General features: G+C 51.4%; 1 pseudogene; it reads left to right on the forward strand.

Moving 5' to 3' along the window:
- The first annotated feature begins 2,458 nt into the window (after window positions 1–2,458).
- The window catches only part of LOC106635231 (uncharacterized), a 121,759-nt pseudogene continuing 100,500 nt past the window's right edge, over window positions 2,459–23,717 (forward strand).

Here is a 23,717-nt window from a genome sequence, read left to right on the forward strand (position 1 = left end):
GCAAATGTTTATTTCTGTCGCATTGATTAAAAGTGCTTACCAGGCCGGGCGCGGTGGCTCACGCCTGTACTCCCAGCACTTTGGGAGGCCGAGGCAAGCAGATCACAAGGTCAGGAGATTGAGACCATCCTGGCTAACACGGTGAAACCCCGTCTCTACTAAAAATACAAAAAATTAGCCGGACATGGTGGCGGGCGCCTGTAGTCCCAGCTACTTGGGAGGCTGAGGCAGGAGAATGGCATGAACCCAGGAGGCGGGGCTTGCAGTGAGCCGAGATTGTGCCACTGCACTCCAGCCTGGTTGACAGAGCAGGACTCCGTCTCAAAAAAAGTGCTTACCTAAGGGGTTTGAGGGCAGTGGTGTCAGTGTGAGTTATAGCTCTGCCGGCTGCCAGTGCAGCCAGCCGCTCTGCGCAGCCGTGCAAGGGCGTTTTGAAAATTGGCTCAGCCGGCCAGGAGTGACTGGATGTAAATATTGCTGCCACTACATACTGTAGCCTGATTGGGGCTGTGTTTGCAGAACCCCTAAACCACCACACTTGTTCAGGCTTAAAAATAAGCTTTCTTTTTTGGTTGTTTTGTTTTGTTTTATGAGATGGAGTCTTGTTCTGTCACCGGGTTGGAATGCAGTGGCATGATCTCGGCCCACTGCAACCTCTGCCTCCTGCGTTCAAGTGATTCTCCTGCCTCAGGCTCCCGAGTAGCTGGGACTACAGGCGTGTGCCATCATGGCCAGCTAATTTTTGAATTTTTAGTACAGACAGGGCTTCACCATGTTGGTCAGGATGGTTTGATCTCTTGACCTCGTGATCTGCCCGCCTTGGCTTCCCAAAGTGCTAGGATTACAGGCGTGAGCCACCATGCCTGGTCAAAAATAAACTTACTTTCTTACCTCTTCTGCTGAACTCTATTTGCTTCTTTTCTCAACTTCTGCTGAACTCTATTTTGCTTCTTTTTCCTGGATAAAGCTCTTCTTTATCCAGAAGACATTTAGCAACAAAGTTACCCAATGCCCTTCCCTAGTCTATCCTTGCAACTGGCTCTCAGGTTGGGGTGGGGGGGTGTGTAGGAGGAAATCCTTGACAGAACCAATTTACATGACTGCTTGGAGGACTCTCGCTAGCCCCAGGAGGTGTTTGCATTTTTAAATTGGTTAGTAGTGTCAGAATGTTTCATGAATAAGAGCCCAGACTCTAAGTTGGATACCCTGAATTTAAATCTCAACATGGCCACTTTGTATATAACCAGAGGTTGGATTTGGGGACCCAATGGATCTACCATAACTTGAACTTACACCAACATTCACGTGACCTCCAAAATGCCTATTCTGACTAGTAGACCCTAGTCTCGCCCTAGTGCCAGTTCAGAGCCTGTGTCCAGTGATCCTGCACAGGTCCCATTAGTTCCTTTTCTCCTATTCAGTCATCCTGGTAAAAGGCTGTGTATTCCTTTGGGGGCAGGCTGGGAGAAAGATTGACAGTATTAATTTTTGGCAGTGGAGCCCAGTCCTTTCTGGAGGGGACCTGGCTTCCCATTCAGACAAGGGACTCCGGGTCTGTGAACTGGCTTATGTCTGGGAATTGACGCGGGACTGTGACTCTGTTTTTATGATTCAGATTAGACGTCTGCTCACCTGACCTAGAACTCTTCTGCAAACACAGATCAAGTAAAAATGTGGCAGGTTTCTTATCTATTTCACTTCTAGGAAAGCCACGATCAGCAGGCACCATAGGTCTCTGCGAGTCAGGCTATTCTGGTTGCAGCTTTGACTCTGCTGTCTTTTATGGTAACTGCATCCACCTTGCCTTTGGGGATTGAGTGCTCTGATCACTTGGCCCCAGCCCCTGTAGTGTGCCTATGTCACTTACCCTCTTTATACGTCAGTCACCTCCACTATAAAATGGGCATCCTCATTGCACCCACCCCCAGGGCGGCTGTGAGGTATAGATGGATTAGCATATGGAAAGTAATAGAAGAGGGTCTCAAAGCCCATGTGTCATTATCAGAATTATTTCATGACAGGGGAGAGCTGGAGGAGAGAGGAAAGAGTTGAGCAGACCCACGTGCTCTCCCACCAGTGTTTCCTGAGCACCTACTATGTGCTGCCCACTGTGAGAGCCGTTACGGTTGAAATAGAGAGCACAGCAGTGTAGGGGCTGCCATCAGGAGCTTAGTGGGGAGACCATTGTGCAACATGGTTCCAGAGCTTGGGGTGGGGAAGCTCAGGGAGTACAGGGGCCTAGGATCTTGGGCAGAATCATGGAAAGGACACAGCCTCCCCAGCCTCTCCTGCCTCCGCTGCCTCCCTGGCCTCCTCTGCTTCCCTGGCCTCTCCTGCCTTCCTGGCTTCCCCTTCCACCCCGGCCTCCCCAGTCTCCCCTGTCTCTCCTGCTTTTGAGGTGGGCCAGGAGCTGCTGGTGCTCACTTAGCCTGTCCTGGACTCTGGGTGTAGCACTTCGATGTCCAGAAAATACCCCCGGGTTCAGCTTATCACACAGCCAAGGAAGGAGCTCCACACTGACACTAAGGGTGCATCCTGGGCTCATTCATCAGGGCATGCCTCCAAAATATTTCTCCTCGTCTCCTCCCTTTGTCCACCTGCATTGTCTCTGTGCCTGAGCCCCGGCTGGGGGTCTGCAAGGATCCCCTATCTCCTCTACCCCTGCAGGGCTGGGTCCCAGGCAATCTGTCCGCCCACCACGCCTCTCGCACCTTGCCCAGCACGTTCCAGCCCCATAGTCCTCTTTTTGCATCTTTCCCAGCCTCTGGGCTTTTGCACACGCTGTTCTCTCTGCCTGAACACCCTCCACTGGGCTGAGAACAACTCTCTGAGAGCTCTCTCAGCTGTTGCTTCGTTTGGAACAGCCGCTGCTGCTGGCCCTCTCCCAGCTGGAAGACCGGCTAGCCTCCTGTCTTTTTCAGTTCCCATGGCCCCAGCACTTCTCCTTGGCCTCCTTTGGCCGAATTGACAAAGGCCATTCTCAATGCCTTCTCACCCAGCGCTGAGCCCCACTGGATGAAGGCAATGCCTGTCATGTTCACTGCAATATCCCCTCCCCCATCACCAAGCCTGGTCCACAGTGATGCTCAAAAAAGTTCTGTTGGTAGGCAATGGGAAGGTGCATTCATGTCATCCTGCAGGAGGAATTCTCCACGAGTTTTGAGCAGCCTCGGTTTTCCCACCACCTCCAAATCATGGAAGACACAGGTTAAGAGCAAACACAAGGTGGCTGTGGCCGGTGTACACCCTCTCCGGTCGTCCCTTGGCTTCTCTCCTCCTTGGGCAGGGAGACCATCGGGGTACAACCTGGCTGCGGCGGGGAGGAGGTGCAAGGCCTGGCCAGAGTGGGCCTGGCCACAGGCAAGGGACAGCGACCTCCTGGGCCAGGACAGGTGAGAGCGGCGCAGGCCCCAGCCCAGCGTGGCGGCGGTGCGCGGGAGAGGCCAGCAGAGGGCGCCAGGGAGCCAGGAGCGGCCCGCGGAAGGGCCCGCGCCGGCCCCGATGCCCAGCTCCACGCTGCGCGGACCCACGGAGCCCTAGATCAGACGCCCCAGCTCCGCCGAGAGGACGCTGGCGCCGGGTGCTTCTTCTTCCCCAAGTGCAGGCAGAGACCCGGATCCAAAGCCAGCCCTTCCGGCAGCTCCGAAGCCACTGGCAAGCCCCGAGGCAGGGATAGCCGGCCCAGGAGGGAGGAGGACGACGTTCCTCCCGAAGAGAAGAGGCTGCGGCTGTTGCTGGAGGGGGGAAGCGCACAGCCCCAGGACTGCGAGGACGGGGAGGACGCGCCGCGGCCGGGCAGGGAGGAGATCGGCACCCAGACAGGTGGCGATGGCAGAGGAGTAAGTGACGCGGGCGCGGGGTTCCGGGGGTGCCGGGGGCGCGGGGGTGCCTGCGACGCGGGGTAGAGGTGGCAGGAGGCTCCGTGACCGACCCCGGTTTGAAGTTGGGAGGGCGGCCTTCATTCTGAACCCATTTAGGCAGCACGGGCAGCCCTCCTCGCCGTGGGCTGCATCAGAGCCCCCCCTGCCCTGTCTTGGGGTTGCTCCCGGATGTTGTCTGGGAGGCTTGCTCATAGTGACATCCTCATCTCCCCGTGCACGTTACCGCATTCAGAGCTTGGGTCAGCTGGACACTGAACTCAGGTGAATTTTCTCTGAGATCCCGGGAGAAGGAGGACAGTTCTCAGGAAGGTTTTCCAGGGCCGATCACGGAAACGATGAGAAGGGAGAGGTCCTGGTCGGGAACACAATTACGGTGGCAGTGTAACGCCGGGAAACTTTATTGCGTGAAGTCCCTCTCACTCCCTCCACCTCCTTCTTTTACGTGGACTCTGCCAAAGACCAGGATACCAGAATGCAGGGGAGTGACCAAACGTAGTGGGACCTTGGGAATGCGAGTCTGAAGCCAGGCGGCTGGGGTTTGCATCCTGGTTCTGCCCCTCCTTAGCTGGCTGACATGGAACAAGCCACTTACCCTCTCTGAGCCTTACTGTCTTCAGTGGCAAATGGATCTGTCAACAGGCCCCATTGCCTATGGTTGTTACTGCTGAGATTAAGGGAAACTCATCCATAGAAGCACTTAGCGTTGTGACTGGCACATAGTGTATGGTGGATAAATGGGAGTTAGGACTAAAACTCATGCCTTGGTGTGTTTTTGCAGTGATGTTTTGTTCTGGGGTGCATCACAAGAGACAAGGTTCTTGGCTGGGCATGGTGGCTCAAGCCACTAATCCCAGCACTTTGAGAGGTCGAAGTGAGAGGATCGCTCGAGGCCAGGAGTTTAAGACAAGATTGGGCAACGTGGTGAAGCCTCATATCAACCAAAAATAAAAAAATAAAAAATAAAGCCAGCTATGGTGGTGTGTGCCTGTAGTCCCAAGTACTTTGGAGGCTGAGGCGGGAGGATTGCTAGAGCCTGGAAGGTCGGTCTGCAGTGAGCTGTGATCATGCCACTGCACTCCAGCCTGGGTGACAAAGTGATACTCTGTTTCAAGGAAAAGAGAGAGAGAGAGAGACAGACAGACCCACAAGAGTCTTAAGCCAGAATCTTCATGTTAAAATGCTTTCTGGAGGCTAAAATGATGATATGTTGATTATGAAATATTTAAAAGGCAGAAACCCCACTGAACTGTTTGGTCCACAGAGGGAAATGGGAATCGCATGACCTGAAGAATGATGGAGGAACTGAACAGAAACCATCCTTGTTTCCTGAATCTGAACGTGGCACCCTCTTTTCACGGTGTCTGTATATGCTCAGTCTGGCGGCCCCTCAAAAAGAGGGAATCTTGATTTTCAAACTTAAAATTTGACCCAAAGCCCACTGCTGTCAACAATGCCCGCCAGATACATTCCTCTTCCCTTTTAGTTTCTATGGGAATACTCTCTTTGAAGAACCCATGAAGCAGTGTCAGGCTGGTGTGAGGATCAGCAGTGATTTCTTTGAGGAGGAGAGCCCGTTTCTTCACTCACAGGCCATGTCTGAGTGGATCAAGAAGAACAGAGTGCCGTTTTATGAGATTTTGTCTGTGTAGACCATTAGCTTGGTAAAAATGTCAAAGCCATCCTCGTTCTTTAATAGCAGATTATTTTGGACTTTTCTCTGCAAGAAGCAGCATGGGCATTCAGATGCTTTTAAGGATAAAATGTTCTTTCTCATCACCAGGCCTGGTGCTCTGGATGGCTGAGGTTTTAATGTGACTTGGTGTTCCTTGGAGTGGCTCCCAGGCTGTGCTCTTGTGGTTGGGTAGCAAGGGATTTCTTTATTCGGTGGTGGCTATAGGATGTTTTAGCAGATAAATCGGGCCCCCAGGAGCACTTGAGTTCCAAGTCCTGCCCTGCAGGGCATGTGTTTATGGTGGAGATGTGGGGAGGGGTGGAGGGTGGGGGGCATTGATTTCCTGCCAATATCAGAGGTTTCACAGGCTTCTTGTGTATCCACAAATACCCATCCCATTGAGAAGGCCTAGAAAACCTGGCCCTCCCCAAGCCTTTATTGACCGCTTGTGAATGATCCCAGGGTGTGTCTGACCCACAGCTCCTCCTGGAGGGAGACAAAAGTCTCTCCTAGGTATCTGGTTATCAACCTCAACCACTTGCTGAGCCTTCCCCAAGACCAGGCATCTTGTCAGAGATTTCTGTGTTGTCAGGCAGAACCGAGCATTCGAGGGTAATAACTCACTGGAGTCCCTGAAATCCCTGATGGACGCACCAGGTAAAAGCATCCAGGGTTGAAACCAGATCAGGAAGGTTATTGTCAGCCTGGGGCTCCTGTAGAGGTGCATCCACGTTGCAGGGATTTTCCTTATGCTGAGGAGAAACCTGGGTTTCTCAGCTTTGGCACAGTCACAACATTTGGGGTCAGACCATTCGTGGTGGTGGTGGGGCCGTCCTGTGTATTGAAGGATGGTTAGCAGCATCTGTGGTCTCCATCCTCTAGGTGCCATTCTACCCTCCCAGCTATGGCTACCCCAGATGTCTCCAGATGGTTTCAAATGCTGTGGGGCAAGGGAGTGTTACGTGAGCAAAACCACTCCACTTGAGAGCCATTGGTCTACACTTGTGGAAATGTTTGAGGGTGAGAGTGTCGAGCTTGAGTCCCTGCTGTACCCTTTATGAGCAATGAGGTCTTCGAAAATTAACAGTACTCCAGGGGCCTCAGTATTCTCATCTATAAAATGTAGATAAATGAGATACACTTTCATAGGAAGGTTATATGGGATTTACTGAGATAATAAGACAGTACATGGAAAATACTTGGCATAGCATTTATTTATTTTTATTTTATTTTAAGACAGAGTCTTACTCTATTGCCCAGGCTGGAGTGCAGTGGCATGATCTCCGCTCACTGCAACCTCCATCCACCTCCTGGGCTCAAGTGATTATCCTGCCTCAGGTTCTCGAGTAACTGGGACTACAGGCGTGTGCCATCATGCCCATCTAATTCTTGAATTTTAGTAGAGACGGGGCTTCACCATGTTGGCCAGGATAGTCGGATCTCTTGACCTCGTGATCTGCCCGCCTCGGCCTTCCCAAGTGCTGGGATTACAGGCGTGAGCCACCGTGCCTGGCCAAACATAAACTTACTTTCTTACCTCTTCTGCTGAACTCTATTTGCTTCTTTTCCCAAACGTCTTTATCCAGAAGAGCTTTTAGCAACAAAGTTACCCAATGCCCTTCCCTAGTCTCTCCTTGCAACTGCCTCTTAGCAGGGGGTGGGAGGAAATCCTCGGCAGAACCAATTTACATGACTGTTTGGAGGACTCTGGCTAGCCCCAGAAGGTGTTTGCATTTTTAAATTGGTTACTAGTGTCAGAATGTTTCATGAGTAAGAGCCCAGCCTCTATGTTGGATGCCGTGAATTTGAATCTCAGCATTGCCGCTTTGTATATAACCAGAGGATGGATTTGGGGACCCAATGGATCTACCATGACATGAACTTGCACCAACATTCACCTGACCTCCAAAATGCCTATTCTGACTGGTAGACCCTAGTCTCAGCCTAGTGCCAGTTCAGAGCCTGTGTCCAGTGATCCTGCACAGGTCTCATTAGTTCCTTTTCTCCTGTTCAGTCATCCTGGTAAAAGGCTGTGTATTCCCTTGGGGGCAGGCTGGGAGAAAGATTGACAGTATAAATTTTTGACAGTGGAGCAGAGTCCTTTCTGGAGGGGAACTGGCTTCCCATTCAGACAAGGGACTCCGAGTCTGTGAACTGGCTTATGTCTGGAAATTGAATGGGGAGTGTGACTGTTTTTGTGATTCAGATTAGACTTCTGCTCACATGACCTAGAACTCTTCTGCAAACACAGATCAAGTAAAAATGTGGCAGGCTTCTTATCTATTTCACTTCTAGGAATGCCACGATCAGCAGGCACCATAGGTCTCTGCGAGTCAGGCTATTCTGGTTGCAGCTTTGACTCTGCTGTCTTTTATGGTAACTGCATCCACCTTGCCTTTGGGGATTGAGTGCTCTGATCACTTGGCCCCAGCCCCTGTAGTGTGCCTATGTCACTTACCCTCTTTATACGTCAGTCTCTTCCTCTATAAAATGGGCATCCTCATTGCACCCACCCCCAGGGCTGCTGTGAAGTATAGATGGATTAGCATATGGAAAGTAATAGAAGAGGGTCTCAAAGCCCATGTGTCGTTATCAGAATTATTTCATGACAGGGGAGAACTGGAGGAGAGAGGAAGGTGCTCAACAGAACCATGTGCTCTCCCACCAGTGTTTCCTGAGCACCTACTATGTGCTGCCCACTGTGAGAGCTGTTAGGGTTGAAATAGGGAGCACAGCAGTGTAGGGGTCGCCATCAGGAGCTTAGTGGGGAGACCATTGTGCAACATGGTTCCAGAGCTTGGGGTGGGGAAGCTCAGGGAGTACAGGGGCCTAGGATCTTGGGCAGATTCATGGAAAGGACACAGCCTCCCCAGCCTCTCCTGCCTCCGCTGCCTCCCTGGCCTCCTCTGCTTCCCTGGCCTCTCCTGCCTTCCTGGCTTCCCCTTCCACCCCGGCCTCCCCAGTCTCCCCTGTCTCTCCTGCTTTTGAGGTGGGCCAGGAGCTGCTGGTGCTCACTTAGCCTGTCCTGGACTCTGGGTGTAGCACTTCGATGTCCAGAAAATACCTCTGGGTTCAGCTCATCACACAGCCAAGGAAGGAGCTCCACACTGACACTAAGGGTTCATCCTGGGCTCATTCATCAGGACATGCCTCCAAAATATTTCTCCTCGTCTCCTCCTTTTGTCCACCTGCATTGTCTCTGTGCCTGAGCCCCGGCTGGGGGTCTGCAAGGATCCCCTATCTCCTCTGCCCCTGCAGGGCTGGGTCCCAGGCAATCTGTCCACCCACCACGCCTCTCGCACCTTGCCCACCACGCTCCAGCCCCACAGTCCTCTTTTTGCTTCTTTCCCAGCCTCTGGGCTTTTGCACACGCTGTTCCCTCTGCCTGAACACCCTCCACTGGGCTGAGAACAACTCTCTGAGACCTCTCTCAGCTGTTGCTTCGTTTGGAACAGCCGCTGCTGCTGGCCCTCTCCCAGTTGGAAGACCGGCTAGCCTCCTGTCTTTTTCAGTTCCCATGGCCCCAGCACTTCTCCTTGGCCTCCTCTGGCCGAATTGAAAATGTTCATTCTCAATGACTTCTCACCCAGCGCTGAGCCCCACTGGATGAAGGCAATGCCTGTCATGTTCACCACAATATCCCCTCCCCCATCACTACGTCTGGTCCACAGTGATGCTCAAAAAAGATCTGTTGGTAGGCAATGGGAAGGTGCATTCATGTCATCCTGCAGGAGGAATTCTCCACGAGTTTTGAGCAGCCTCGGGTTTCCCACCACCTCCAAATCATGGAAGACACAGGGTAAGAGCAAAGACAAGGTGGCTGTGGCCGATGTCCACCCTCTCGGGTGTCCCTTGTCTTCTCTCCTCCTTGGTCAGGGAGACCACCGGGTTGCAACCTGGCTGGGGCGGGGAGGAGATGCAGGGCCTGGCCAGAGCGGGCCTGGCCAAGGGCAAGGGACAGGGACTGCCTGGGCCTGAACAGGTGAGAGCGGCCCAGGCCCGGGTCCGGCGTGTCCGCGGTGCACGGGAGCGGCCAGCAGTGGGCGCCAGGGAGCCAGAAGCGGCCCGAGGAGGAGCCCGCGCCGGCCCCGATGCCCAGCTCCGCGCCGCGCGGACCCAGCAAGCCCGCGCTCAGACGCCCCAGCTCCGCCGAGAGGCCGCTCGCGCCGGGTGCTTCTTCTTCCCCAAGTGCAGGCAGAGCCCCTGGAGCCATGGCCAGCCCTTCCGGCAGCTCCGAAGCCACTGGCAAGCCTCGAGGCAGGGATGGCCGGCCCAGGAGGGAGGAGGACGACGTTCCTCCCGAAGAGAAGAGGCTGCGGCTGTTGCTGGAGGGGAGAAGCGCATAGCCCCAGGACTGCGAGGACGGGGAGGACGCGCCGCGGCCGGGCAGGGAGGAGACCGGCACCTAGACAGGTGGCGACGGCAGAGGAGTAAGTGACGCGGGCGCGGGGGTCCGGGGGTGCCGGGGGCGCGGAGGTGCCGGGGACGTGGGGTAGAGGCGGCGGGATTCTCCGTGGCTGGCCCCGGGTTGAAGTTGGTTACTGAGCGGCAACTCCGGCGGGCGCGGAGTGACAGCTCGTGACGGCCTCCGAGACGCCAGCTGCCCCTTCTCGGCTGTGTGGCTTCGACTTCCTGATTCTCCCACGACGTCCCTTGCTGGGAGACCCGCTGGACTCTGCGGCTAGCCAAAGGGGAGGGGAAGCCCCGCGTCCTGGGGGCTCCCAGCAGGGGAAGGGGCGGGGGTTGCCCTGGGCATCCTGTCTGGGGCATCTATCTGGGACTCTGTAGGTGCCTCTCACCTGGCGAGGGGCCTGTGGTGGGGGCAGGGGGAATTCCCTGGCGCCAGGCTTGGCCAAGCCCTGCTCTGCTGGGCTGCGGGCTGGCGGCGCTCACGCAGCTCCTCACCTGTCCCGCATCTTCCTGGTTTTTTTTCCCTTTCTATTTGGGCAGCGAGAATTGAGAGGAGGCAGATGGCTTCCATCCCAGAAATCGTTCTCTTTCCATCCCTACAGAGAGGGACAGAGAGGCAAAATTCCTTGCATCCCCCGGGGCGCTGTCCCTATGAGCTCCCGGTTTCCTGCACACGTGGGCCCCTGAGTCACCGGGCCTGTGTGTGTGGGATGGGGCTGCGTGGCCAGCCTGGCCTCCTGGGGTTCACTTTCTGCTTTCCTACCCCAACTCTTCCTGTGTGGCTTTGCTGGCCTTCCACTGGGGAGGAACGTGAGTTTGGAGGGCAGATGAGGGCCCGCTGGAGAGCTGTACCCCTCAGTGAGGGCCGCCACCTTGATGGTTTTTGATGGATAATGGGGTTGACCTCTTTGTTCCTTCCACATGTTTTTATGTTTGACCATTTGCTCAGCTGAGCTTGTCTTAATAATTGGATTCGTGGTTAATGAGTCCCACATGGGAGAGAGGGCGGCCTTCATTCTGAACCCATTTAGGCAGCACGGGCAGCCCTCCTCGCCGTGGGCTGCATCAGAGCCCCACCCTGCCCAGTCTTGGGGTTGCTCCTGGATGCTGTCTGGGAGGCTTGCTCATGGTGACATCCTCATCTCCCTGTGCACGTTACCGCATACAGAGCTTGGGTCACCTGGACACTGAGCTCAGGCGAATTTTCTCTGAGATCCCGGGAGAAGGAGGACAGTTCTCTGGAAGGTTTTCCAGGGCCGATCACGGAAAGGATGAGAAGGGAGAGGTCCTGATCAGGGACACAATTACGGTGGCAGTGTGACACCAGGAAACTTTATTGTGTAAAGTCCCTCTCACTCCCTCTACCTCCTTCTTTTACGTGGACTCTGCCAAAGACCAGAATACTAGAATGCAGTGTGGTGAACAAGCGTATTGGGACCTTGGGAACGCGAGTCTGGAGCCAGGCGGCTGGGGTTTGGATCCTGGTTCTGCCCCTCCTTCGCTGGCTGACATGGCACAAGCCACTTATCCTCTCTGAGCCTTACTGTCTTCACTGGCAAATGGATCGGTCTAGAGACCCCAGTGCCTGCGGTTGTTACTGCTGAGATTAAGGGAAACTCGTCCATAGAAGCACTTAGCATTGTGCCTGGCACATAGTGTATGGTGGATAAATGGGACTTAGGACTGAAACTCATGCCTTAGTGTGTTTTTGCAGCGATGTTTTGTTCTGGGGTGCATCACAAGAGACAAGGTCCTTGGCCAGGCGTGGTGGCTCAAGCCAATAATCCCAGCACTTTTCGAGGGCGAAGGGGGGATCACTTGAGCCCGGCAGTTTAAGACCAGCCTGGGCAACGTGGTGAAGCCTCATATCTACCAAAACAAAAATAAAAACAAAAACAAAACAAAACAAAACAAAAGCCAAGTATAGTGGTGTGTGCCTGTAGTCCCAAGTACTTTGGAGGCTGAGGTGGGAGTATTGCTAGAGCCTGGAAGATCGGTCTGCAGTGAGCTGTGATCATGCCACTGCACTCCAGCCTGGGTGACAATGTGAGACCCTGTTTCAAGGAAAAGAGAGAGAGAGAGAGAGAGACAGAGAGACCCACAAGAGTCTTAAGCCAGAATCTCCATGTTAAAATGCTTTCTGGAGGCTAAAAGGATGATATGTTGATAATGAAATATTTAAAAGGCAGAAACCCCACTGAACTTTTTGGTCCACAGAGGGAAATGGGAATCGCATGACCTGAAGGATGATGGAGGAACTGAACAGAAACCATCCTTGTTTCCTGAATCTGAACGTGGCACCCTCTTTTCACGGTGTCTGTATTTTCTCAGTGCAGCGGCCCTTCAAAAAGAGGGAATCTTGATTTTCAAACTTAAAATTTGACCCAAAGCCCACTGCTGTCCACAATGCAAACCAGACACATTCCTCTTCCTTTTTAGTTTCTATGGGAATACACTTTCTGAAGAACCCATGAAGCAGTGTCAGGCTGGTACGAGGATCAGCAGTGATTTCTTTGAGGAGGAGAGCCCGTTTCCTCACTCACAGGCCATGTCTGAGTGGATCAAGAAGAACAGAGTGCCCTTTTATGAGATTTTGTCTGCGCAGACCATTAGCTTGGTTAAAATGTCAAAACCATCCTTGTTCTTTAATAGCAGATTATTTTGGACTTTTCTCTGTAAGAAGCAGCATGGGCATTCAGATGCCTTTAAGGATAAAATGTTCTTTCTCACCACCAGGCCTGGTGCTCTGGATGGCTGAGGTTTTAATGTGACTTGGTGTTCCTTGGGGTGGCTCCCATACTGTGCTCTTGTGGTTGGGTGGCAAGAGGTTGCTTTATTCGGTGGTGGCTATAGGATGTTTTAGCAGATAAATCGGGACCCCAGGATCCCCAGAGTGCCAAGTCCTGCTGCAGGGCATGTGTTTATGGTGGGGACCTGGGGGGGTGGAGGGTGGGGGACATTGATTTCCTGCCAATATCAGAAGTTTCACAGGCTTCCTTTGTATCCACAATCACCGACCCCATTGAGAAGTCCTAGAAAACCTGGCCCTCCCCAAGCCTTTATTGACAACTTGTGAATGATCCCAGGGTGTGTCTGACCTACAGCTCCTCCTGGAGGGAGAGAAAAGTCTCTCCTAGTTATTTGGTTATCAACCTCAACCACTTGCTGAGCCTTCCCCAAGACCAGGCATCTTGTCAGAGATTTCTGGGTTGTCAGGCAGAACCGAGCATTCGAGGGTAATAACTCACTGGAGTCCCTGAAATCCCTGATGTACGCACAAGTTGAAAGCATCCAGGGTTGAAACCAGATCAGGAAGTTTATTCTCAGCTTGGGGCTCCTGCAGAGGGATTCCTTCAGAGGTGCATCCACGTTGCAGGTATTTTCCCTTCTTGCTGAGGAGAAACCTGGGTTTCTCAGCTTTGGCACAGTCACAACATTTGGGATCAGACCATTCATGGTGGTGGTGGTGGTGGGGAGGCCATCCTGTGTATTGTAGGATGGTTAGCAGCATCTGTGGTCTCCATCCTCTAGGTACAATTCTACCCTCCCAGTTATGGCTACCCCAGATGTCTCCAGACAGTTTCAAATGCCATGGAACAAGGGAGTTGTACGTGAGCCAAACCACTCCAGCTGAGAGCCATTGGTCTACACTTGTGGAAATGTTTGAGGGTGAGAGTGTCAAGCTTGGGTCCCTGCTGTACTCTTTATCAGCAATGCAGTCTTGGAAAATTAATACGACTCCAGGGGCCTCAGGTTTCTCATTTATGAAATGGAGATAAATGAGATACACTTTCATAGGAAGGTTACATGGGATTTACTGAGATAATAAGACAGTACATTGAAAATGCTGGGCATAGCTTTTATTTATTTTTATTTTTTTTTTTTGAGATGGAGTCTTACTCTGTTGCCCAGGCTGGAGTGCAGTGGCATGATCTCCGCTCACTGCAACCTCCAACTCCTGGGCTCAAGTGATCCTCGTGCCTCAGCCTCCCAAGTAGCTGGGAGTACAGTTGCCCACGACCACACCTGGCTAATTTTTGTATTTTTAGTAGAGATGGGGTTTCACCATGTTGGCCAGGCTGGTCTCAATCTCCTGACCTAAGATGATCCGCCCAGCTCGGCCTCCCAAGGTGCTGAGATCACATGTGTGAGCCACCACCCTGGGCTGGGCAAAGCATTGTAACACAGACAAAGCACAAAATACTTGGGCAATATCTTTCTACATTTGGGTTGTCTAGACTCCATCCTCCATCCCCTTATGTACTGGTGTGGTGCGGAGCAGAATATCACCCACCTAGACTGCAGAGTGGATTTGGGTGGCATCTTGGCTTTCTGCACAAGACTTGCCTGTTCCCCCCATGTCCCCCTGGTTCTCAGGGTCCAGGATTCCAGGAAGCAGGGATGTGGGCAGGCAGGGCAGGTGGCCCACCCAGTTCACTCCCACGCTGGGGACCTGCAGAGCCAGCTCCCTGAGACAGGTTGTTTGGACCAACATCTGGGTTTCTGGATTTCCATTTGAGCACAGCTGGACTACACAGGCTGAAGCTCTGTCTGCCGAGATATAGATATTTCCCTGGTGACGATCTTTCAAGCTGACATGAAGACATGGCCACCTGCCAGAACATGTTGTGTCTCCTGTGGCGCTCTTGTAATTTGTGAGGCAGGCTCCTGAGGAATGCAGTGTGTAAGTGGGAAATGGTGGGAAGTTCTCGCATCCTCCCCTGGCCAAAAGTGCTGCCTGCACAGGTTGGTGGATGGTCCTTCGTGCAGGAAGAAGACATGAAGCACATTCCTGTTAGCTACAACAGAGAGGGGCAGGGTACACACTGGATATTTCGAGCCCATCCAGGGAAGCAAGTCTTACTATGCTGGGAGTACTTTGGAATGGGGACTGTGTTGCCCTGGGCTTTAATTATTTCAGGAACATTTAACCCCAGGGCTGGCAGGCTGGATCTTGATATGTGTTTCTCAGTTGGAAAGACTTTGGACCATACGGAGATGTCTTCTCAATTCTTTTAATTTCATTAAGGTTGTCATTTTTCTTCTCGTGGCCTCTGGATTGTGACACAGAATTCAAGGGACAGGAATGAGATGAGTTGGAGGCTGGGACAGGGGTCCCTGCCAGGGATGCTGGTGACTCATGTGACGATGTTGATGTGTGGAGTCCGGTGCCTGGTTTGGGGAATGTTCGTGGGATATGTTCCAAAGGACTGTCGGACCTATCAGGTACTGGAGGTGAATGGTCAGGTCTGATCTCAGGGCTGGCAGTGTCAGGCAAGGACAGGAAGTTGATGTTGGACTCATTGGCTGAGGTTGCTTGGGACCCAGTGGGCAATGTGTGCCAGGACAGATGGGTCTGGGGCTAGGAAGGCAGATTTGGGCTGGAGACTCGGGTTTGGGAGGCATCCCAGGTTGATAGTGGTTGAGGCTATGGAAATGACCGCGATTGCCTGGGATGAGAGTGGAGACAGACAAGATGGGGGTTTTGCTCTAAGCCTGGGGAGCCCACCTCCCAGGTTCAATCGATTCTCCTGCCTCAGCCTCCCAAGTAGCTGGGAATGCAGGTGCACGCCACCATGCCCGAGTAACTTTTGCATTTTTAGTAGAGATGAGGTTTGGCCAGGCTGGTCTCAAACTCCTGACCTCAAGTGATCGGCCCACCTTGGCTTCCCAAAGTGCTGGGATTACAGGCATGAGCCACCATGCCTGACCATTTTTAAATATTAATTTTTATGAAATATTTTCAAGCACATTTTACTATACATTGGAAAAGTCAATCATGATTTGAAAACTTCATCAGAATCCAATCAAATGTCAATTAACCACTTAATTGTGGATAGGTAAGGAGACTATTTTGACCAAAACATATTAGAACAATTAACACTTATAGAAATAATCAATGTTTTAATGTTTTAGTTGAATTAAACCATCTTTTATATTCTGGCCGGGCACAGTGGCTTACATTTGTAATCCCAGCACTTTGGGAGGCCGAGGCTGGCGGATCACCCAAGGTCAGTAGTTCGAGAGCAGCCTGGTCAACATGCCGAAACTGTCTCTACTTAAGATACAGAAATTAGCCAGGTGTGATGGCACACACCTGTAATCCCAGCTACTTGGGAAGCTGAGGCAGGAGAATCATTTGAATCTGGGAGACAGAGGTTGCAGTCAGCCGAGATCACCCCACTGTACTTCAGCCAGCCTGGGTGACAGAGCGAGACTCTGTTTCAAAAATAAATAAATACAATAGAATTCTGAATTTTATTTTTAATAATTATTTTTGTAAAGAGAATGTCTTGTTTATTGGAGTTGTTGAATTTATTGAATTGGCAAAAATTATGTACAAAAGGGTATACAACATGATGTGATTGAAGTATGTATACATTATGAAATGGCTAAATCAAGGTAAATAACATATCACCTCCCAGACTTATTTTTTTGTGGTGAGAACACTTAAAAAATCTACTCTCTTAGTGATTTCCAAGTGTATGATATGTTGTTATTAACTATAGGTACCATGTTGTCCCACGGATCTCCTGAACTTATTCTTCTCTAAAAATGACATTCTGTGTCCTTTGGCATCTGCCCACTTCCCCACTCTGGCAACCATCATTCTACTCCGCTTCTATGAATTCAACTTTTTTCTTTTATTTTTCTTTCTTTTTTTTGAGACAGTCTCCTTCTATTGCCCAGGCTGTAGTGCAGGGGTGTGATCTTGGCTCACTGCAGCCTTGACGTCCCAAGTTCAATCAATCCTCCCACCTCAGCCTCCTGAGTATCTGGGAGTACAGGCATGCACTACCATGCTCCAATGATTTTTGTATTTTTTGTAGAGATGGGCTATTGCTATGTTATGCAGGCTGGTCTCGAACTCCTGTGCTCAAGCAATCTGCCAGCCTCAACCTCCCAAAGTGCTGGGATTACAGGCATGAGCCACCATGCTTGGCTGAGTTCAACTTTTTTAGATTCCACATGTAAGTGAGATAATGTGGTATTTGTCGTTTTGTGCCTGGCTTATTTCACTTAACATAGTATCCTCCAGGCTCATCCATGTTGTCTCAAATGGCAGGATTTCCTTCTTTTCGAAGGCTGAATAGTATTCCATTGTGTACATACACTACATTGTTGCTGGAAGTTTAATGGAGGCCAGTTGGGGAAGGAGGGGGAGAAGATTCATTCTAAGTCTAGATGCTCCAGCACCCACCCAGGATGTGTGCAAGGAAGTGCAGGATGCTCCTGGTCTTGCAAACTGTGGTTTGTGGGACTGCAAAGCCCCTATCCTTCCACAGTCCTTTCTGTCTTGTTATCACATTTCCTTGGAGGAGAACCCAGCCTTGGTGGAGAGCCCTGCTCTGGCTTTGTCCCTCGGCATGAGATGGCAAAGGATGGTGCTGCTGGGAGACCCTCACGTCTGCATACTGGGGGCTGTTTGCCTTCTCCGTTCCTCCTTCAAGTATCTGAGCAGCTCCTGTGTGCCAGCTGCTGATCTACAAGACGGATCGGTCCTTGGAGATCACGCTGTAGCAGAGGAGGCAGGCTGTAGCCCACAGGCCAGAACCAGCTCCCTGCCTGTTCATACAAATAAAGTTTTATTGGAACACAGCCACACCCATTTCAGTGCATATTGTCTGTGGCTGCTTTCCTGCTACAATGGAGAGTTGAATAGTTGGGACAGAGACCTATGGCCTGCAAAGCTGAACTCTTTACCATCTGGCTCTCAAGAAAAAGGAAAAAAAATGCTTATCTTTGTACCCCGACAGTCTTAGATTAAGAGGACTTGTACCACCCTGACGTCACAGGCGGCCATGAGTCCAGCGACCCCTGAAATGTACACAAGTCTGGGCTAGGGTTCCAGCAGGTGAGTCCCAATTTTGCAGATCTTTGGTATCAGGGGCACAACCCAGGGTTTTGAGTGGGGTTTCCTCATCACTGTGGCTGGGCACTGGACTAGTGTGCTTTCTGATTTTTGTATGGGGAAGAGAAAGGAGGGAGGAAATGGCAACTTGTTGCCCTGTTCTAACGTTTTCCTAAGATGGGTCTCCAGGTAAGGGCTTGGGATCTCACCTTGCACAGCTTACAAAACCCAGTGAGGCCGGCTGTCTTGGCGCTGCCACTCTGAGGGATGGAGCCCCCAAATGACTAGGAAGGGAGATAAAAGAATGGTTTCTGCAAGCTCAAGAACTGGCGTTATTGAAATTAACATTTCCCCCAAGTTTTACAATGTCTAGGCATGCATATTTAAGTGTCTGCCTCAAAAGCTCTTGCTAATAACAAGATGGTGCATTTCATTTCCTTTTTTTGTTCTCTGAGCAACATGCAGCTTCCTGCACAGCCCTCCTTGCAGGCAACTGCACAGAGGTGACAGTCCTCCTGACTGCCAGCACAGATCCCCAGGGCCTCTGAGGGCCCCGTATTCTGGGGGCAGCCTTTCCCCCTTCTATTTGGCCCCAGCTGGAAGGGGTCAGATTACCCACATCCCAGTACAGGGCTCCTGCCTTAGCTTCTCTAGGGAGTCTGGCTTCCTCTGACCCTCTAGAACTCACCAGCTGAGGATCAGAGCCCCGGGGCAGGAGCCAGGGCCAGGGGGCATTGGGGGTGGTTTGAGAGTACAGTTCTGGAGGGGGGCAGGGCGGGCCAAGGGAAAGCTGCTCAGGGGAGACTGCAAAGAGATGGCAGAGTTAGGACAAGAGGGCCGGGCATGGTGGCTCACACCTGTAATCCCAGCACTTTGGGAGGCCGAGGTGGGTGGATCACCTGAGGCCAGGAGTTTGAGACTAGCCTGGCCTACATGGTGAAAGCCTGTCTCTCCTAAAAATACAATAATTAGCCAGACATGGTGACACCTATAATACCAGCTACTTGGGAAGCTGAGCCACGAGAATTGCTGGAACCCGGAAGATGGAGGTTGCAGTGAGCTGAGATTGTGCCACTGTACTCCAGCCTGGGCAACAGAGCAAGATTCCATCTCAAAAAAAAAAAAAAAAAAAAAAAGTCAGGACAAAAGAAGGAGGGAAGAGAAGGGAGCTGTGGGGCAGCAGCCAGGACCTTAAAGGCACAGAAGAGGAAGTTTGGATTTCCAATTCCAAAGGACATGAAGACAAAGTCACACACCTTTATTTAACCTGTTCCAGGTGAGGCTGAGCTTTGTGTATTTTCCTTGTTTTCCTTTTCCTTGTGTTCAGGCTGTTGTAGAAAGAGGTACACAGGGGCTCTGTGTGGTGCCCTGTTCTGGTGGCCTTCAGGAAGCATGGGGTGCCCTGGTTTCCTTGGCTTCGTGTCCCCCTTTCCTCCTGCTACCCCTGACTGTGCACCCCACCTTATCCCTCAGACCATCCTCCTGAATGGGCCTGGCCAGGGCTTGTGTCCTTGCTAGTCTCTAGGAAGGAAGACTCTGTGGCTTGAAAGCTTGTTGGCTTAAGTTGCAAGGTGTAGGTGCCTGGGAGGGCATGTGCATGGCCCTTTGACTGATCCATTCATGTTTTTCTTTTTTGACTCTGTTCTATGTTGTCCTGATGGAGGGGTAAGCCCCTGCCTTCTGCCTTGCCTGCCTTGGACTCTTGCAATTGGGCCAGATGAGAGGGTCCATGTGGTCTGAGAATTCAAGCAATGCAGGCCAGGCATGGTGGCTCACACCTGTTATCTCAGCACTTTTGGAGGCCAAGGCGGGTGGGCCAGGAGTTTGAGACCAGCTTGGTCAAAATAGTGGAACCTGTCTCTACAAAAAATAGAAAAGTTAGCTGGGCTTGGTGGTGAGCACCTGTAATCCTAGTTATTTGGGAAGCTGAGGCAAGAGAATCACTGGAACCCAGAAGGAGCAAGTTGCAGTGAGGAGGAGGTTGTGGTGAGGAGGAGGTCGCAGTGAGGAGGAGGTTGCAGTGAGGAGGAGGTTGCGGTGAGCCGAGATTGTGTCCCTGGACTCCAGATTGGGCAATAGAGCGAGACTATGTTTCCAAAAAAAAAAAAGTTATATAGAAAACAAAAACTAAACATCCTCTTGATTCGCTTTTTTTGCTCTTGCGTCGCAGAGGTAACACTGGGAAGGGTTGGGGTATACCTCTCCGCACCTTTTTCTTTGATTTCTTTTTATTTTCTATTCTACGTTCTGAGATACATGTGCAGAATGTGCAGGTTTGTTACATAGATATACATGTGTCATGGTGGTTTGCTGCACCTATCAACCCGTCATCTAGGTTTTAAGCCCCGCATGCATTAGGTATTTGTCCTAACGCTCTCCCACCCCTTGTCCCCCACCCCCGACGGGCCCCGGTGTGTGATGTTCCCCTCCCTGTGTCCATGTGTTCTCATTGTTCAACTCCCACTTATGAGTGACAACCCGCAGAGTTTGGTTTTCTGTTCCTGTCCACACCTTTTTCCTCTGTACACGCAAGCACATGTATTTGCATATAAGTGTTTATTGTAACTTTTTTAAAAAGTAAAAATGGAATAATGCCGTATTTATTCTTTGGAAAGCCTGCTTTTCAGGCAGCATGTCTTTGACATTGTCTCATGTTGGAACCTGGGTACCACCTTCTTCTCCTAGCAGTTATTCTGACGTGTGGATGCACCATGCTTCGTTTAACCAGCCCTGCACCGATACGTCTTTGGATGGTTTCCGCCTTTTCCCAATCACAGACGGTGTTCTGATGAATTTCCTCACACACATCACTTGGTGCTCTGTGCCTGCATTTCTGTGAGATGTTCCTGGAGGTGGGCTGTCTAGGTCAGAGGGGGATCTGTGCTTAATTTGCATCCTGTGCAAAATTCCATCCACTCATCCGGCTCCCCAAGTGCTCACATGGTACTGTCCTCTGTAGACATCATCTTCTGCAGATGATGGCACGACCGCCTCTCTTTCTTTTCCTCACACCAGTCTGCACCCTGGTGTCCTGGGGTGTCCAGCCCCTACCTGCTTGTCTGTCCCCACCCCACAGTCCCCCCAGCCCCTGCTAACAGGGACTCTGGCTTCTGAGCTCTTGCAGACTGCCTCACTCTGGAGAATTTTGCTTTCTCAAACATTCCTGGCAATGTTACTGCAAATCTCGAGGCCTGCATTTGCCGCCTTCAGGCTTCAGTTTCCTCAAAAGTAAAATGGGGATAATGTGATGCTACTGTCTACATCCTAGAGCTGCCATGAGGGTTCAGTGAGATCACTGTTGAGAGCACGTTCACAGCGCCGGCCCTGTGCGCAGTCAGCACGTGTGGGGCAGGGCTGTTGCTGATACGTGGTTGACTGCCATTGCTAGACTGTGGCTTTACCATGGGCATTGTCTTTAGTGCCGAGCCCAGAGCCACCCCTAGTACCTGCTGTGTTTATAGAGTGATTGAGTGTCAGGGTCAGAGACTGGGGCAATGGCAGCAGAAACAGAGGAAAGAAGTGGGGCTTCTAATAGATTCTGAACCAGTGGCCCTTGAGATGAAGCCTTCTTGCCAAGGTCTGGGGCTGTCCTGTGTGTTCTAGGCCCGAGACTGGAAGCTAGGCCTGGCTGCAGCCCCGGCTGAGCTGGGGAAGTGCAGGTCAGCATCCTGCTTCATTAGGACACCTCCAAACCCAGCTTAGACCTGGATGCCAGGTGACCCTCTGTTTACTCTGAGCCCAGACAGAGGACAGGGAAGTGTGCAAGTGTGGGGACCCTCATCACAGTCCTTGACTCTGAAAGGCATATGGGTTTGTGCACGTGTGTGAGCACGGCTGTGGCTTCTCTGTGAGTTTCAAGCTCGAGGTTGTGTTTATGCAGGGTTAGGCTTGCCGGGTAAAATACAGGAGGTCCAATTAAACCTGAATTTCTCATTAACCATTTTTTTTTTTTTTTTTTTTTTTGGTGCAAATATATACCATGCAATATTTGGCACCTTCTTACCCTAAAAAATGATTTGTTGTTTATCTGAAATTCAAGTTTAACTGGCATCCTGTCTTTTCAGTTGCTACGTATGAGAGTTCCGTGTGGGGGTTATCAGTGTGCATTTGTGAGTTCCCATTTGAAGGACTCTCTCTAAGTGTCTGTAGGTGTCAGGATGGAGATGGACATAGAAGATCCTCTTGGGCCGCTTTAGTGGCACCTAGAGGCTGTGGGGTTGGACACTTCAGCGCAGGGGCCTAGGCAGCACTGTCCAGCACCTGTGTGCTCCTGTCTTCTCCATGGGGGCTGACTTCCCTGCCATCTCTCTCCAAATACGGTGAAAAGAGCTATCCCATCTGCCCCCATCTGGAGCTCGGCTGCCCAGCCAGACAAGATGGCAAACAGTGTACAGATGGCTGCAAAGCTTTCCCCAGCTCCTTCTGCAAGGGGCCTGCAGATTAAATGGAAGCCCTCATCCTCACCGCCTCCCCCTTCCAGAAAACCCAGGCCACAGCCACCTCTGAATGCTGCTTTAGAAGCTTCTCCCTCCTCCTGATTAAACCACCCCAAACAAATAAAGCACTGCATTTCCACCATAGGCTTGTTCACATGCATGCAGCCAGTTGTCTTGGATCCGCCTGTGTGCCTGATTCATCAGGGTGAGGGGTTCTCCTCTGAGGTGCTTGCAAAGAGCTGCTTGCAAATAGTTGCTTAATTTTCATCTGAAAGACTCTCTGTAGAAACCAGGCCCAGCTTTGAAGAAAGCCCTTTCTCCCCTATTAGCAAATTCTGTGTCATTCTTTTTTTTTTCTTCCTTTCTTGAGATGGAGTTTCACTTTTGTTGCCCAGGCTGGAGTGCAATGGTGCAATCTCGGTTCACTGCAGTCTCTGCCTCCTGGGTTCAAGCGTTTCTCCTGCCTCAGCCTCCTGAGTAGCTGGGACTACAGGCACCCACAACCACACCCGGCTAATATTTTTCTGTTTTTACTAGAGAGGGAGTTTCACCATGTTGGCCAGGTTGGTCTTGAACTCCTGACCTCAGGTGATCCACCTCAGCCTCCCAAAGTGCTGGGATTACAGGCGTGAGCCACCATGCCTGGGTGGAATTCTGTGTCATTCTGGATACTTATCATGACTTCAAGCATCCAGGACTCTGTCCTGGGTATCCTGAGCCTGAGGGTGTATGTGTGTCCAGCTGGCTCGGAGGTTGTCTACAGTCAGGTTGAACTTGGCCTCTGAGTGCGTGGCAGCCTCATGTGGGAAATACCACCAAGGAGCCTCATCGTGTGCTTTTAGGAGACAGTTTCTATTTAGTCATTGCTGAATCTGTTACAGACAGGGTCTCGATTTCTTGCAAGTCCTGTATGAGGTGGGTGCTATGATTATCCACATGTTCACTTGCTCTCTCTGGCCTCTTTCAGGCTCTTGCACTTCCTTTGTTCTTTTCCTGCCACAGGGTGTTTGCACATCCTGCTCTTACTGCCTGGAAAAATTTTCCCTCTCCCTGCCTCTTCACCTGGTCACCGTCTCATCTGACAGTGGAGTCACTACATCCTCAGTGACGCCTGGCCACACTGACTCAGTCACAGCAACCCCCTGTTATCTGCTTTCATGACACCAGGTGCCTCTCTGTGGTAGACACTAGCTCAGCTATTGCTTCCTATTTCTGTGAGTGTCATCCTTCCCCTTCAAGACTGTGGTCACCATAAGGGCCAGGGACATGCCTGTTCTGATTCTCATTTGTGTCTCTGGTGTTTAGTATATCCTCACCTAGAATTTGATTAATGAATGACAGCATACCCATTTTACAGATGAGAAAGTTGAGGCTCGGGAACATTATGTAACTTGCTCGGTATTAGATTGTGATGGTTTCAAGCCATCTGGCTGGTCGCTGGGTGCACACTCTTAACCCCTTCACTA

This window comes from Pan paniscus, chromosome 7 (assembly GCF_029289425.2).
Source record: "Pan paniscus chromosome 7, NHGRI_mPanPan1-v2.0_pri, whole genome shotgun sequence".
NCBI classification, from domain to species: Eukaryota; Metazoa; Chordata; class Mammalia; order Primates; family Hominidae; genus Pan; species Pan paniscus.